We start from the raw sequence: 11,891 nt of genomic DNA, 5'->3' as shown, positions 1-11,891 counted from the left end.
AAAAAAGCCAACCGTTGGAACTGTCGCCAATAAGTCAAGCCAAAGACGTTCCTCCCAAACCACCAGACAAACCATGTCTGTCAGACAAGGAGGCCATAGATATGTCAGAGAAGGCCAAGACTCTGGTGTCAAGATCTGAATCTAAAGGTGGACAGCGTCGGCCGCAAGACGAGTTCAGCTTAAGCAGCCTCCTGAATGATTCGTCAGACCTGCAGAGGTTGGCAAAGGCCCGCAAACTCAGAGAAATGCTCAAAAAGGAGATGAACAAGGATAAGGCTAAGGTAATAATATATCATCTTTTTGAACATTTTGTTGGTGAAACGGTTCATTTTATGAATGAAACATGGTGCATTTATAGCGCCTTCATCCAAAGTGCTTTTACAGTTTACTGTTCAGAAGCGTCTTCCATAAAACTCAATTAAGAAATGCAAAAGTTAAAGCCAATTTCCTCAACAGGTTGGCTTGCATGTAGAACAAAAAGAACATAGGTTTACATTATTACGGGGCACGGTGGCACAGTTGGTAGTGCTGTCGCCTCACAGCTAGAAGGTCCTGGGTTCGATTCCCGCTCGGGACGCTGTGGGTGCTGGCGGCGTGTTTCCTCCTCCGCGTCATCAGTGCCCATACCCGAAGGCGGGGTTGGCGAAAGGGCCTTTCTGTGTGGAGTTTGCATGTTCTCCCCGTGTCCCCTAGGGTAGGTACCCTCACAAAAAACATGCAGTAATCCTGGTCACTAAACTGCCTCCCCCTGGCCAGCCGGGGCGGCTGATGGAGGGGAAAGGAACTGGTTGGAATAACGTGTTCCTTCCACGCGCTACGTCCAACCAGGGAAACTCCCCCCTGTCAGGTGCAAAGGAGCAACTTGGACACTCAGGCATGAAGGAAGCATGAGTTCAAGTCTGTTGCTCTCCCCTTGTCCCCCATATATGGGGACTAGGTTGGTGGAGGGTGTGTAGAGCCCAGGATCACATTAGATGATTGACACAGGGGTGAAAAATGGGTTACAAAATCGTGGGATAAGAAATATATTATATATAAAAAAAAAAAAGTTTAGATTATTATTACAATATTATTAAAGCCAATTTCCTCAACAGGTTGGCTGCATGTAGAACAACAAGAACATGGGTTTAGATTATTACAATTATTAACAAGAATTTGCTGTTTCATCACAGATTAGGAACAAACATTTTAAGATTGTATTTGGCTTTAATCCATGACACCATTCAAAGCTCCAACCTGCTCATCGGGAGTAGTTAGGGGTTCAGTTTCTGTTCGACACTAACTCTGGGGGAGCCCGGGATCAATCCGGACCCTTCCGATCCCCAACCAGCTCCTCTATTACCAGACTGAGCCACTGCCGCCCCCAGAATAATTTAATTCAATAATGGGTTTAGTGATGCATCATGTAAAAATGTCAAAATATGTGTTGTTATTATCATTATTAACTATAAATAATGAATAGTTGCTGGGTAAACAACTGAAGTGATTTCAGGATGTCTGTTTGGGTTCACATGGCCTCTGATTAGCATTTACTAATCACGTTAAGTGCTTTATTACGTTATTCATTTCTATTGTACTTTATTGCTGTCTACTGTACCTTCTAAACACATTGGCATCTTGCATTTATCATCTTCAATTGTGTTTCACTCTTTGATTTTGTAGAAATGCATGAAAAATTCCACGTCAAAATCTCGTGTGAAGGAATACACTCCCGACCCTGCCAAAATGACCATGAGAGACCTCATCTACTATTTACCGGTCTCTAACCCCATGAGGTGAGTGTCCACTATGGAATTATTTATATCATGTGACACTGCTTGCCTCTAGAAAATGTATTTATTTAAAATGGATTATTATTACCGTCTTCCTGACTTGTAATTATTTGCTCTTTCTTATTTTTTTTTAATCTCCAGCTCTTATTTAGCACAGGAGTCACAGGGAAAGAACGACGAGGAGATTGTGGTCCCACCTTCTCCAGTTAGACAACCGTAAGACTCTGTCTTATTATATTCCTCTGTTGAAACATACTTACTGTATATGAAGTACCTTTTTTCTTTTGTAACTATATTACATTATTAGTTTAACTTTTTATGTTAGCGTTGTGCACCAGGGCTCCAATCGCTCCATAATAGTATTTCCCTTTTTACACCAAATCTCTTTGCCGAAAATAGCCTACCTCACTGGTTCCCGAACACTGGATCGGGACCCATTTGTGGGTCGCGGACACATTTATTTATTATTATTTTTTTTTTTGTCTTTTTTTGTCTTTTTTTTTTGTCTACTTAACTAAGTTCATCTTTATTGATGAAAGTAGACTGACAGGAAATGGGGGGGAAGACACGTGGCCGTCGGGATCGGGAGTCGAACCCGCGGCACGCCGTCAGGCTGGCTCAGCAGCCTGGGTGCCCAGACGGTTCAGCTAACCGTCTGGGCCGCGGACACATTTCTTCAAGCTCACAACGTTAGCGACACGTTGTGAGCTTGTACATAGGCTCTTTAACCCATTCTGATCTGGAACCCATTTTGGTGATAGCATCATGTTATGCTTTAGCTATTGAAAAATAGCAGATCTACAAGCTCATAGCGCGCCACCGAGTGGCGCGCTACGAGCTTGTAGGTCTGCTATTTTTGAAAAATCGAAGAATGACTGAAATTTTTAGAATCTGATCTCAGGTCAGAATGGGTTAATCAGACCAGTGTGTGTCCAGTGGAAACCTTGTATGAATCTGATCTCAGGTCAGAATGGTTTAACACTCAAGCGAGTGAGCCTCAACAAAACTCTCCTGAATTCCGCAGGTCACCCGAGAGGGTCCCGACTCCTCCCCCGAGCCCAGCGCCGTCGTCTCACCAGGCGGGCGAGGACGACGGCGATGACGAACAGGAAGAAGAAGCGGACGCCGACGACTGTGAAGCGGACGACGAGCAGCTGATGGTTCCCAGGGTGAAAGTGGCCGAGGACGGCACGCTGATTATCGACGAGTCCAGGTCAGTGATGTTCAGTCATTCATTATTCTTTCGGCATGCGTCACGTTTCATTCAGGACGTGGCTATAACCCATCGTTTTCGTGTCATTTCGTAATTTTTTTCAAATCCTCAAAAATGATGAAAAACGGCGCGCTATAGTATGCCGTACGATATGGGCTATAGCCCATGGTCCAAAATGATGAGAAACGAGGCTAACTTTTTTTTTCAAAATTTCAAAAAACATGGGCTATAACCCATCGTTTTTGTCATTTCGTCATTTTTTTCAAATCCTCAAAAATGATGAAAAACTGCGCGCTATAGTATGCCGTACGATATGGGCTATAGCCCACGGTCCAAAATGATGAGAAACGAGGCTAACTTTTTTTTTCAAAATTTCAAAAAACATGGGCTATAACCCATCGTTTTTGTCAAATCGTCATTTTTTTCAAATCCTCAAAAATGATGAAAAACTGCGCGCTATAGTATGCCGTACGATATGGGCTATAGCCCACGGTCCAAAATGATGAGAAACGAGGCTAACTTTTTTTTCCAAAATTTCAAAAAACATGGGCTATAACCCATCGTTTTTGTCATTTCGTCATTTTTTTCAAATCCTCAAAAATGATGAAAAACGGCGCGCTATAGTATGCCGTACGATATGGGCTATAGCCCATGGTCCAAAATGATGAGAAACGAGAATAACTTTTTTTTTCAAAATTTCAAAAAACATGGGCTATAACCCATCGTTTTTGTCATTTCGTCATATTTTTCAAATCTTCAAAAATGATGAAAAACTGCGCGCTATAGTATGCCGTACAATATGGGCTATAGCCCACGGTTCAAAATGATGAGAAACAAGGCTAACTTTTTTTTTCAAAATTTCAAAAAACATGGGCTACCCATCGTTTTTGTCATTTCGTCATTTTTTTCAAATCCTCAAAAATGATGAAAAACTGCGCGCTATAGTATGCCGTACGATATGGGCTATAGCCCACGGTCCAAAATGATGAGAAACGAGGCTAACTTTTATTTTCAAAATTTCAAAAAACATGGGCTATAACCCATCGTTTTTGTCAAATTGTGGAATTGCGGAAATTGCGGAAATGGTAATTGCTGAAATTGCGGGAATGGAAATTGCGGAAATTGCGGATTTTTTTTTGTTCATTTTTTCATTTTTTTCAAATCCTCAAAAATTATGAAAAACGGCGCGCTATAGTATGCCGTACGATATGGGCTATAGCCCATGGTCCAAAATGATGAGAAACGAGGCTAACTTTTTTTTTCAAATTTTCAAAAAACATGGGCTATAACCCATCGTTTTTGTCATTTCGTCATTTTTTTCAAATCCTCAAAAATGATGAAAAACTGCGCGCTATAGTATGCCGTACGATATGGGCTATAGCCCACGGTTCAAAATGATGAGAAACAAGGCTAACTTTTTTTTTCAAAATTTCAAAAAACATGGGCTATAACCCATCGTTTTTGTCATTTCGTCATTTTTTCCAAATCTTCAAAAATGATGAAAAACTGCGCGCTATAGTATGCCGTACGATATGGGCTATAGCCCATGGTCCAAAATGATGAGAAACGAGGCTAACTTTTTTTCCCAAAATTTCAAAAAACATGGGCTATAACCCATCGTTTTTGTCATTTCGTCTGCGCTATAGTATGCCGTACGATATGGGCTATAGCCCATGGTCCAAAATGATGAGAAACGAGGCTAACTTTTTTTTCCAAAATTTCAAAAAACATGGGCTATAACCCATCGTTTTTGTCATTTCGTCATTTTTTTCAAATCCTCAAAAATGATGAAAAACTGCGCGCTATAGTATGCCGTACGATATGGGCTATAGCCCACGGTCCAAAATGATGAGAAACGAGGCTAACTTTTTTTTTTCAAAATTTCAAAAAACATGGGCTATAACCCATCGTTTTTGTCAAATTGCGGAATTGCGGAAATTGCGGAAATGGTAATTGCTGAAATTGCGGGAATGGAAATTGCGGAAATTGCGGATTTATTTTTTCATTTTTTCATTTTTTTCAAATCCTCAAAAATTATGAAAAACGGCGCGCTATAGTATGCCGTACGATATGGGCTATAGCCCATGGTCCAAAATGATGAGAAACGAGGCTAACTTTTTTTTTCAAAATTTCAAAAAACATGGGCTATAACCCATCGTTTTTGTCATTTCGTCATTTTTTTCAAATCCTCAAAAATGATGAAAAACTGCGCGCTATAGTATGCCGTACGATATGGTCTATAGCCCATGGTCCAAAATAATGAGAAACGAGGCTAACTTTTTTTTTCAAAATTTCAAAAAACATGGGCTATAACCCATCGTTTTTGTCATTTCGTCATTTTTTTCAAATCCTCAAAAATGATGAAAAACTGTGCGCTATAGTATGCCGTACGATATGGGCTATAGCCCGCGGTCCAAAATGATGAGAAACGAGGCTAACTTTCTTTTTTTCAAAATTTCAAAAGAGTCCTACCCACAGACAGAGCTTTGGACAGGTCAGTCATTTAGACAAGAGTCCTACCCACAGACAGAGCTTTGGACAGGTCAGTCATTTCTTATTCTCACGCCTTGTAAGACAATCAGAGGTCTCTGTTTATCGACATGTCGGAGGTCTTCTAAATGTAAGGCAGTTGCTAGAGTCCCTTTGCAAATACATGCTTTGGCATCTGCTGTATACAGTATACTGTACTGTACTGTACTGTACTGTACTGTACTGTACTGTACTGTACTGTACTGTACTGTACTGTACTGTACTGTACTGTACTGTACTGTACTGTACTGTACTGTACTGTATACTGGTGTGGGACTGGCTGGTAAATGGTGCATTTATATAGCACTCTCATCCAAAGCACTTTAAAACAGATTGTGCATTACATTCACCCATTCACACACACACACACACACACACACACACACATTCATATACCTTTACATAGATTGTGCATTAATACATTCACCCATTCACACACACACACACACACACACACACACACATTCACACACGCATTCACACACGCATTCATACACTGCTACACAGCTTCTTGCTAACTCTGGGGGAGCCCAGGATGGAACTGGGAACCCCCCCACTCTACCACAGAGACCACTGCTGCTCTCATGTTGTTCCAGTTGGTCCTGGACTAGTACTAATACTCGGTGTTCTCTCTGTGTGTTCCTGAAGGTGTTGGAGCACATCCGTCTGCACACTGTGGTGGAGAGTCTGGAGGTGGTGAAAGAACAGCCGGGCTGTCAGAGGTTCATCTCTGAGGCCAAGGGGGAGCAGCCATACTCTAACTCAGCACGCCCACGCAGTAACACCGGTATGTGACGAGCTGAAAGTGGACATCTATCCAAAGGCCAGCATGCCCGTCTGTGAGATATGTGGGTCTCTTTTCATGAAATAAACTCTTGAATGTACTCCTGTACACCTGCTCCTTCTCCCCCACTGGATGCAGTGATCGTGGCAGTGGGAGAAAAGATGTACCAAAGGAACACCGTCGACTCATTGGAGATCTTCGATCCCCTGACAGAAGAGTGGAGGACAGTTGGAGACTTGCCCATGAAAAGCGAAAGGCATGCCATGGTCGCCTCAGGTGAGAAGAAAAACTCTATTATTGGACTCGGGTCCATGCACAAAGTACAAACGAATAGACATAAAAGAGACATGACGGGCAAGAAAAAGTCATTAAAAGGATGTAAAATAAAAAATAGTACACAACTTAACCCATTCTGGGCGGGAACCCCTTTTTGGGTTCTGTACAGAGCATGTGAGCGGAGCGAAGAGATTTTGACGTGAGCGCGGAGCGGGTTTTTAAATGGGTCGGATTGACTTCCGGAGCGAGAGCTGTCCTCCGCTCCGAGCCGCTCAGTGCACACGGCACGGCACTGTGCAAGCTTTGCTAGCAGTTTACATCAATCATTGCCTCTCAGGCAGGCCCGGCACCACGGGGGGGTAAAGGGGATGTTTGCGCCCTTAAATCAACCTCTTTGCCTTTGTGCCCCCTCAAAAATCTCAATGTCCTCTCAGTCATTCCATCCTGGCGCCGGGGCCTGCTCTCAGACTCAAGCCCAGCCCCATACGCGTAATCTGCTTCACGGACTGTCCATGAGAATAGACATACAAATCATCAATGCACCGCTCATGGCGTGTCGACAGTTTACATATCTGTTCTTTTGGATTTGGACACATGACGATGGGCTACAACAGAGCATGTGAGCGCGAGCGGAGCGAGGAGCGGAGCGGAGCGAGGAGCGGAGCGGAGCGGGTGGATTTTGAAGTGAGCGCGGAGCGAGCGTAGAGCGGCGTGGGGGAGATGAACGTGAGCGCGGAGCGAGCGTAACAAAAGCCGTCGAGAGCGAAGAGCGGAATTATCGGCCGCTCCGCTCCGCTCACATGCTCTGGTTCTGTACAGTATGTACAGTATTAAAAAATGTGATGCTGCTAAATAAATAGAAAACTGGGTTAATCCACAGGTATTTAACACCCCGAACGCCCGGGATTATTTAATCCGCAATCCATTAAATCAGAGCGCCCAGCGATTTATAGCAGTGGAACACATTCAGCGACGGACCGGATGTTATCCCGGATGTGGCTGAAGTAGGACCGGATGTTATCCCGGATGTGGCTGAAGTAGGACCGGATGTTATCCCGGATGTGGCTGAAGTAGCTAGATGACCAAAACACTCTCCGTGCGAACGACAACAACGGGCGGTATGATTAATTCTAACGCGACTAGCGACGGGACCGCGATCGGACCGTCTAACACATAATTGTTCTTTTGAATTGGACGGAATGATTCAGATGAAGAGTTATTAACGTTTTAACATTTTCGATCTCGTCGGGCTAATATAAGCGCCCAGCAGCTTATATTATAACACTGGAACTATTTTGATGAATTTCTGTGAATTTCTTCAGCGATATATATATATGAAGACATTTCAAGTTGTGTATGCATATTAAACTATGTATTTCTTTTAAAACAATGAAAGCTTACATCATTGTTTTAATTCTGCTCCTCTCCCACCATATAGGCTCTACTCTGTATCTGGCTGGAGGGGACAGGCGGGGTCGTATTCGTCCTAGTGGTAAAAGTAGTGAGATGTGGCGCTTCGATGCTCGGAACGAAACATGGCTGAAGATGGCTTCCATGAAAGAGGAACACACTGACTTCAGTAAGCTGTCAAACTATTCTAATTCATCCCCTTTTTCCCTGCCAAGAATATTTAACCAAAAAAGCCCAGACTGCCATAATTTACATCAATGTATGTTTACTCAGGTTTAAGTAGTCACAGAATATTCATCTTCACTACTATCACTATCACTACTATCGCACACAGAGACATTCGTTTGTGAAAATAGTCGGTTTGAAAAACAAAGTTAGAGGGTGCTGAAGCCATTTTAATTTCAAGGACCCCCAAATTAAATGTATATTAATTAGCCTATAGGGTGACAGGGTCCTAGGCCATTTCATTATGATTTTCATCTCTGCACTGGGACCCCATGTTACAGACATGTTTACAATATTTTACAACAGTAGCTACTTATATTTAAAGCTGTGCTTATTTATTTAAGAAGCACTGTTCTGTACCAATGTTTAAGCTAAAATAATGATGACCGGGGACTTAAAAATCATTGTTTTAATTGATGGCCTTCATGCCCTGGCACTTGGCCTTGTGTCCTCAAAAAGTTGACCAAGTGGCCTTGCCCCTAAAATGATGAAATTCCAGGCCTGGTTGGAGCCCATTCAAAAGACACACAGTCATGGCAGAGAAAATTGTCCCCACGAGGAAATAAAAATGAGTTTTACGAGCACATGGCTGTCACATGTGTTTCTGGGTTGATCATAGATTGTGTTCTTATATCCTTACTGAATTGAATCGTATACCGTACGATATAGGATATAGCCCATGGTCCAAAATGATGAGAAACGAGGATAACTTTTTTTTTCAAAAAACATGGGCTATAACCCATCGTTATTTTTCATTTTTTCATTTTTGTCAAATCATCAAAAATGAGGAATAACGGCGCGCTATAGTATGCTGTATGATATAGGCTATAGCCCATGGTCCAAAATGATGAGAAACGAGGATAACTTTTTTTTTCAAAAAACATGGGCTATAACCCATTTTTTTAATTTTTGTCAAATCATCAAAAATGATGAAAAACCGCGCGCTATAGTATGCCGTACGATATGGGCTATAGCCCACGGTCCAAAATGATGAGAAATGAGGCTAACTTTTTTTTTTCAAAATTTAAAAAAACATGGGCTATAACCCATCGTTTTTGTAATTTCGTCATTTTTTTCGAATCCTCAAAAATGATGAAAAACGACGCGCTATAGTATGCCGTACGATATGGGCTATAGCCCATGGTCCAAAATGATGAGAAACGAGGATAACTTTTTTTTTCAAAATTAAAAAAAAACATGGGCTATAAATAACCCATCGTTTTTGACTGCTATCCTGGATGTAACCTGGAAAATTTGCCTGCATTGCTTAGTATCGAGCATGCATCCTGTTCTGGGTCGTGTCTTCCTGCATTACTTAATAGCCCTATTAAGATCAAGAAAAGTAGTTATGGACATAACCCCATAATTCAAAACTCTCTGAAAATATGGTCTCAGGTCTTAGCATTGACAAAGGCTCCTAAAATATATTTGGATTCTCCTATATGTTCCAATCCGGCTTTTCAGCCGGGTCTGGCAGACCCGGTTTTTATGTCATGGAAGGAGAAAGGTATTGTGAATCTCCGAAATGTATACTTTAATCAAGGTCGTGGTAAAGGTTATCTTGCCTCTTTTCAACAAATACGAGAATCCTTCCGGCTCCCATCATCACATTTCTTCCGTTACTTGCAATTGAGACATTTTCTTAGAACGCATGTCCCACAATATCAACAACAACCCAGTCATCCAGTCTTGGATAGTTTCTTCAACACTGAGCCCTTTGAAAAAGGTGCAGTCTCTCAATTCTATGACACCTTGCTGACCGTGGTTAACCCATCCTCAAGCTTGTTTAAGGACAATTGGCAAAGAGAATTAGGCATAGAGATTTCAGATGGAGTATGGGAGGATTGTATCACCAACATTCACCATAGCTCTATCAATGTTAGGCACTCTCTGATTCAATTTAAGATTGTTCATAGGCTGCACTATTCCCCAACTAAATTAAACAAAATCTTTAAAGATTCTTCTCCCATGTGTGGAAAGTGTTTAACGGAACAAGGGACTTTGTCTCATCAGTTCCTTCAATGTCATAAATTGCAACGTTTCTGGAATGAAATTTTTGATTTCTTGGCTAAAGCTTATAAAAAAGACTTCCCCCCGACACCTCTAGTTGCACTCTTCGGTGTGATGGAACCAGATCAAGTAAAAAACAAATACGAGGCACAGGCCATCTCACTCGCAACACTGTTAGCTAGGAAATTAATACTACAAGCCTGGAAATCGGATAAACCTCCGACAGTTGACATGTGGCTAAGGGAGCTGGGAGGAGTGCTGCATATGGAGAAAATTAGATTCACCTTGTCGAAAAAAGAACATCTTTATCTAAAAACCTGGTCGCCCATTATTGAGATGCTTGTTACATTGGACTGAAGTGGTGTAATTGAATGTTGTTCTGCCCCGTAATGTTGTCTAATTAATGTTTGATATGTGTATACTGTATACGTCTGTATTGTCTATGTGGGTACACATGTATGCATATGTCTTCCTTTTCACATCAGAAATGTTTTTTAGAATTTATAGTGATGTTGTTTCTGTCCTCGGAATGCCGTGTAGTCATCAGCCTTGTCAGTTATAATTTTATTGTTTTTGTCTTTTTCTTTGAGTTATGTTTTGTCTCCTTTTATTGTAAGTCTCTTGTTTGTATGTTTTTTGCTATTTTTTCCCCGATCTGTAATTTTATGGTTAATCATTACTGAAATGCTTTTATGCCAAAAATCATAATAAACAGATGTTAAAAAAAAAATACAAGTGACCGTTGTGAATTATGGGTGGCTCCCAGAGGTCCTTGATCCCCATGGGGTCCAACAGTGGTCATTGAAGCGTGCACACACAAATGCACATATGCACCTACACACGCACAGGCGCACATGCGTATGCACACCTGGACCTGTAAATTAACAACACAAAAACTAAGGCACTGGTGTCGGACTTCTGGTTTACCGGAACGGGGTTCAACTCCCTGCAGTGCCCTGCTCAATGTGTTGTATTTACCGGAAAGGATGGGAAACATTAGCAATTTGCGGAGTGTTAGAAAAAAAAGGATGGGTTATAGCCCATGTTTTTTCATAGCTGTCTGCCTGCCTGTCCAATTCTCCATGAGTAGCTGTCTGTCTGCCTGTCTATGAGTAGCTGTCTGACTGCCTGCCTGTCCAATTCTCCATGAGTAGCTGTCTGTCTGTCTGTCTGTCTGCCTGTCTATGAGTAGCTGTCTGCCTGCCTGCCAGCCAGCAAGTTGGTTAACAGAAAATAAATTGTTATGGCTGAGTAAAAAAAAATACAATAAACACAATTTGCCTGAAAATAGATTACCCAGCTATGACCTTTTTCATGAAAAAAAATGAGTAGTGATATGGCTGACTGAGTAAAATAAAACAATCTACATGAAAATAGATAGCTATAAGTGAAGAGCAATTTCCGCAATTACCATTTCCGCAATTTCCGCAATTTCCATTTCCGCAATTTTCCGCAATTTCGCAAATTTTGAAATTTTGAAAAAAAAAGTTATCCGGAAATTGCGGAAATTGCGGAAAATGAAAAAAACATGGGCTATAACCCATCCTTTTTTTTCTAACACTCCGCAATTTGCTAATGTTTCCCATCCTTTCCGGTAAATACAACACATTGAGCAGGGCACTGCAGGGAGTTGAACCCCGTTCCGGTAAACCAGTAGTCCGACACCAGTGCC

General features: G+C 41.8%; 1 long non-coding RNA gene across 1 annotated transcript; it reads left to right on the top strand.

The window, feature by feature from the left end:
• The first annotated feature begins 6,213 nt into the window (after nucleotides 1-6,213).
• LOC308310009 lies at nucleotides 6,214-8,121 on the top strand. Its single transcript, XR_013963447.1, has 3 exons — nucleotides 6,214-6,301; nucleotides 6,437-6,574; nucleotides 8,013-8,121. It is a non-coding gene; the product is annotated as an uncharacterized lncRNA (long non-coding RNA).
• The last annotated feature ends 3,770 nt before the right edge of the window (nucleotides 8,122-11,891 follow it).

The sequence above is a fragment of the Protomyctophum bolini genome (assembly GCF_963924005.1).
Source record: "Protomyctophum bolini genome assembly, chromosome: 22".
NCBI lineage: Eukaryota > Metazoa > Chordata > Actinopteri > Myctophiformes > Myctophidae > Protomyctophum > Protomyctophum bolini.
This window is presented reverse-complemented; position numbering and strand designations above follow the sequence as displayed.